The sequence below is a fragment of the Anomaloglossus baeobatrachus genome, chromosome 4, assembly GCF_048569485.1.
Source record: "Anomaloglossus baeobatrachus isolate aAnoBae1 chromosome 4, aAnoBae1.hap1, whole genome shotgun sequence".
Taxonomy (NCBI): Eukaryota; Metazoa; Chordata; class Amphibia; order Anura; family Aromobatidae; genus Anomaloglossus; species Anomaloglossus baeobatrachus.
In genome coordinates this window covers 39,820,203-39,826,210 of record NC_134356.1, presented here as the reverse complement: position 1 = coordinate 39,826,210, position 6,008 = coordinate 39,820,203, and the positions used below count along the sequence as shown (strand labels likewise).

The window sequence follows — 6,008 nt, the reverse complement described above, 5'->3', positions numbered from 1 at the left end:
GTTCAAATGTAAAGCACCCGAACTCCGAATCCGAACTCTGTGTTTTGTAAAATCTATGTTTGGTACAAACACTGAACCTTGGGTTCACTCATCTCTAGTGCCCCTCAGGAAAACAACCAGAATGTAGGACATTATTTCAGGAAATGGAGATAGTATGCCTGTAAAGAGGCCCAGGATGGAGGACATTATAAAAGAAAAGTGAGACATTATACCAGGAAGGGGTCCAGGATGGAGGACATTACTTCAGGAAAGGGAGACATTATAACAGGAAGGGGTCCAGGATGGAGGACATTATTCTAGGAAAGGGAGACATGATGCCTGTAAAGTGTCCAGGATGGAGGACATTATTCTACGTAAGGGAGACATTATACCAGGAAGAGGTCCAGGATGGAGGGCATTATTCCAAGGAAAAGAGATATTATGCCCGGAAAGGGGCCCAGGATGGAGGACATTATTCCAGGAAACTTAGAGATTATGCCTGGAAAGGGGCGCAGGATGGAGAACATTATTCCAGGAAACTGAGACATTATTCCTGGAAAGGGTCCAGGTTGAAGGACATTATATCACGAAAGGGAGACATTATACCAGGAAGAGGTCAAGGATGGAGGACATTATTCCAGGAAAGGGAGACATTATGCCTGAAGTGTCCAGGATGGAGGACATTATTCCAAGAAAGGCAGACATTATACTAGGAAGGGATCCAAGATGGAGGACAATATTTTAGGACAGGGCCAGGATCGAATACATTATTACATGGGAGACGTTAGGGGGTGAACATGTGTGTCTTCATAGGATCTAGAATGCAATAAGGGCTCATACATCTAAGGAATATACAGGTGGGGGCCCAGGATGGAGGATATTATTCCAGAAAAGGGAGACATTATGCCTGTAAGGTGTCCAGGATGGAGGACATTATACCAGGAAAGGGAGACATTATGCCTAGAAAGAGGTCCAGGATGGAGAACATTATTTCAGGAAACTGAGACATTATGCCTGGAAAGGGTCCAGGATGGAGGACACTATATCACAAAAGGGAGACATTATACCAGGAAGAGGTCCATGATGAAGGACATTATTCTAGGAAAGGTAGACATTATGCTTGGAAAGTGTCTAGTATGGAGGACATTATATCAAGAAAGGGAGACATTATGCATGGAAAGTGTCCAGGATAGAGGACATTATTTCAAGAAAGGGAGAAATTATGCCTGGAAAGAGGTCCAGGATGGAGAATATTATTCCAGGAAAGGGAGACATTATACCAGGAAAGGGAGACATTATTCCAGGAAAGGGAGACATTATGCCTGGAAAGGGGTCCATGATGGAGGACATTATTCCAATTAAGGGAGACATTATACCAGGAAGAGGTCCAGGATGGAGGGCATTATTCCAAGGAAAAGAGATATTATGCCCGGAAAGGGGTCCAGGATCACGAAAGGGAGACATTATACCAGGAAGAAGTCCAGGATGGAGGACATTATTCCAAGAAAGGGAGACATTATACTAGGAAGGGGTCCAGGATGGAGGACAATCTTTTAGGATAGGGCCAGGATTGGATACATTATTACACATAGTGTGTCTTCATAGGATCTGGAATACAATAAGGGTCCATACATCTGAGGAATATACAGGTGGGGGCCCAGGTCCAAATTTTGTACCAGGGCTCATCGTACTTTTGCTACACCTCTGCTGATAGGGAAATGTTGCTACCAAGGTCTTCTTTAGGCGCCATTATAGAATCTGAGACTGTTCGCGATTTATTTTTTTTCTACACAGTGATGAAATTGGGATTCAGCACCAGTTCCGTTATCCATACATTCAACTCTTCATACTTCTTTATTAACATAAGATATATGCAGAATATTTTTTATTCATTCACTTCCCTTCTATAATCAATGATAATAAAATCTCATTTCAATCGGCCATTGGATTTATAGCTCGAGGGCAGAAGCTGGAGCGAAGAATTATTACGTTGCATCGGTCTCCTGATGTCTCCCAGTGAATTCTTCCGTATATTGTATTCCGGAGGACGCGAGTCATCACCAAAAAGAGCACTAAACAGAACAGAAATGTTTTATGTGTGTGTCAAGTGATATTCTTAACTCTGCCATTAAAACAGATAGACTAAAACAGGTCTCCTGCTGCCCTTGGGCTCCGTTCTATAAAAAAAAATGGGAAAAATTATCATTGACTACATTTCCATATATCCAGTGTTTCGTGCTTTATATTGTTTTATTATAATAAATTTAATTTTAGAAAAGTTTTATTAAGTATTTGTTTCTCCATGTGCTGTGAAAACTCATAACTTAAGATGGAAGTTACACGTGGAGCTCATTCAGGTTCATCTTCCTTATATAGTTCTTTTTATTATTATACGATCAAAACAGGTTTTTATCATCCACTTTAGTTTCAATCTCATCTACAAGGCCCTTAATAAAGAGATTAAAAATAATTTGGGTCACATAGATTGTGCTGGGACCCCACCCCACTGTTTAAGCCTCATTCACCAAAACTGCCCACATCAACTAATCCGAGGGTTGTTTTTATTTTTATTTTTTTCAACTACTTTAAAGGGACTAATAAACAATATAAAAACCATTTCACATTTTTTTTCAAAAATATATCAAAAAAGTACAAATCAACCTCCTTTTTCCGAAAACGTATTAAGATCATTGAGGGGTTATCTGTCTACACATAGTCCTCCAAACAGAAAAATGTGCCCCAATTAGATCTCCATACAGAATAAAGGGCCCCATATACTCCTCCATACAGAATAATGGGCCCCACATAGTCCTCCATACAGAATAATAGGCCCCACATAGCCCTCCATACAGAATAATGGCCCCACATAGCCCTCCATACAGAATAATGGGCCCCACATAGCCCTCCATACAGAATAATGGGCCCACATAGCCCTCCATACAGAATAATGGCCCCACATAGTCCTCCATACAGAATAATGGGCCCCACATAGCCCTCCATACAGAATAATGGCCCCACATAGCCCTCCATACAGAATAATGGGCCCCACATAGTCCTCTATACAGAATAATGGCCCCACATATTCCTCCATACAGAATAATGGCCCCACATAGCCCTCCATACAGAATAATGGGCCCCACATAGCCCTCCATACAGAATAATGGCCCCACATAGCCCTCCATACAGAATAATGGGCCCCACATAGCCCTCCATACAGAATAATGGGCCCCACATAGCCCTCCATACAGAAAATTGGGCCCCACATAGCCCTCCATACAGAACAATGGGCCCCACATAGCCCTCCATACAGAATAATGGCCCCACATAGTCCTCCATACAGAATAATGGCCCCACATAGTCCTCCATACAGAATAATGGCCCCACATAGCCTTCCATACAGAATAATGGGCCCCACATAGTCCTCTATACAGAATAATGGCCCCACATAGTCCTCCATACAGAATAATGGCCCCACATAGTCCTCCATACAGAATAATGGACCCACATAGCCCTCCATACAGAATAATGGCCCCACATAGCCCTCCATACAGAATAATGGCCCCACATAGTCCTCCATACAGAATAATGGCCCCCACATAGTCCTCCATACAGAATAATGGACCCCACATAGCCCTCCATACAGAATAATGGCCCCACATAGCCCTCCATACAGAATAATGGGCCCCACATAGCCCTCCATACAGAATAATGGGCCCACATAGCCCTCCATACAGAATAATGGCCCCACATACTCCTCCATATAGAATAATGGGCCTCACATAGTCCTCCATATAGAATAATGGGCCCCACATAGTCCTCCATACAGAATAATGGGCCCCACATAGTCCTCCATACAGAATAATGGGCCCCACATAGCCCTCCATACAGAATAATGGCCCCACATAGCCCTCCATACAGAATAATGGGCCCCACATAGCCCTCCATACAGAATAATGGCCCCACATAGTCCTCCATACAGAATAATGGGCCCCACATAGCCCTCCATACAGAATAATGGGCCTCACATAGCCCTCCATATAGAATAATGGGCCCCACATACTCCTCCATACAGAATAATGGCCCCACATAGTCCTCCATACAGAATAATGGACCCCACATAGCCCTCCATACAGAATAATGGCCCCACATAGTCCTCCATACAGAATAATGGGCCCCACATAGCCCTCCATATAGAATAATGGCCCCACATAGTCCTCCATACAGAATAATGGGCCCCACATAGCCCTCCATACAGAATAATGGGCCCCACATACTCCTCCATGCAGAATAATGGGCCCCACATAGTCTTCCATACAGAATAATGGCCGCACATAGTCCTCCATACAGAATAATGGGCCCCACATAGTCTTCCATACAGAATAATGGCCCCACATAGCCCTCCATACAGAATAATGGGCCCCACATAGTCCTCCATACACAATAATGGGCCCCACATAGTCCTCCATACAGAATAATGGGCCCCACATAGTTCTCCATACACAATAATGGGCCCCACATAGTCCTCCATACAGAATAATGGGCCCCACATAGTCCTCCATACAGAATAATGGGCCCCACATAGCCCTCCATACAGAATAATGGGCCCCACATAGTCCTCCATACAGAATAATGGGCCCCACATAGCCCTCCATACAGAATAATGGGCCCCACATAGCCCTCCATACAGAATAATGGGCCCCACATAGCTCTCCATACAGAATAATGGGCCCACATAGCCCTCCATACAGAATAATGGGCCCCACATAACCCTCCATACAGAATAATGGCCCCACATAGTCCTCCATACAGAATAATGGCCCCACATTGCTCTCCATACAGAATAATGTGCCCCACGTAATCCTCCATACAGAATAATGGGCTCCACATAGTCCTCCATACAGAATAATGAGCCTCACATAACCCTCCATACAGAATAATGGGCCCCACATAGCCCTCCATGCAGAATAATGTGCCCCACATAGCTCTCCATACAGAATAATGTGCCTCACATAGCCCTCCATACAGAATAATGGGCCCCACATAGCCCTCCATACAGAATAATGGGCCTCACATAGTCCTCCATACAGAATAATGTGCCCGACATAGTCCTCCATACAGAATAATGGGCCCCACATAGCTCTCCATACAGAATAATGGGCCCCACATAGCCCACCATACAGAATAATGGGCCCCACATAGCTCTCCATACAGAATAATGGGCCCCACATAGTCCTCCATACAGAATAATGGGCCCCACATAGCCCTCCATACAGAATAATGGGCCCCACATAGTCCTCCATACAGAATAATGGCCCCACATAGTCCTCCATACAGAATAATGGGCTCCACATAGCCCTCCATACAGAATAATGTGCCCGACATAGTCCTCCATACAGAATAATGGGCCCCACATAGTCCTCCATACAGAATAATGTGCCCGACATAGTCCTCCATACAGAATAATGGGCCCCACATAGCCCTCCATACAGAATAATGGGCCCCACATAGCCCTCCATACAGAATAATGGGCCCCACATAGCTCTCCATACAGAATAATGTGCCCCATGTAATCCTCCATACAGAATAATGGCCCCACATAGCCCTCCATACAGGATAATGGCCCCACATAGTCCTCCATACAGAATAATGGGCCCCACATAGACCTCCATACAGAATAATGGGCCCCACATAGCCCTCCATACAGAATAATGGGCCCCACATAGCCCTCCATACAGAATAATGGCCCCACATAGTCCTCCATACAGAATAATGGGCCCCACATAGACCTCCATACAGAATAATGGGCCCCACATAGCCCTCCATACAGAATAATGGGCCCCACATAGCTCTCCATACAGAATAATGGGCCCCACATAGCCCTCCATACAGAATAATGGGCCCCACATAGCCCTCCATACAGAATAATGGGCCCCACATAGTCCTCCATACAGAATAATGGGCCCCACATAACCCTCCATACAAAATAATGGGCCCCACATAGCCCTCCATACAGAATAATGGGCCCCACA

General features: G+C 44.7%; 1 long non-coding RNA gene across 1 annotated transcript in view; it reads right to left on the bottom strand.

Moving 5' to 3' along the window:
- Positions 1 to 1,884: 1,884 nt before the first annotated feature.
- LOC142303121 (uncharacterized) overlaps positions 1,885 to 6,008 on the bottom strand; it is a 36,896-nt gene continuing 32,772 nt past the window's right edge. Inside the window, exon 3 of the long non-coding RNA XR_012752997.1 lies at positions 1,885 to 2,051. This is a non-coding gene — a long non-coding RNA (uncharacterized LOC142303121). The remainder of the gene's footprint in view (positions 2,052 to 6,008) is intronic.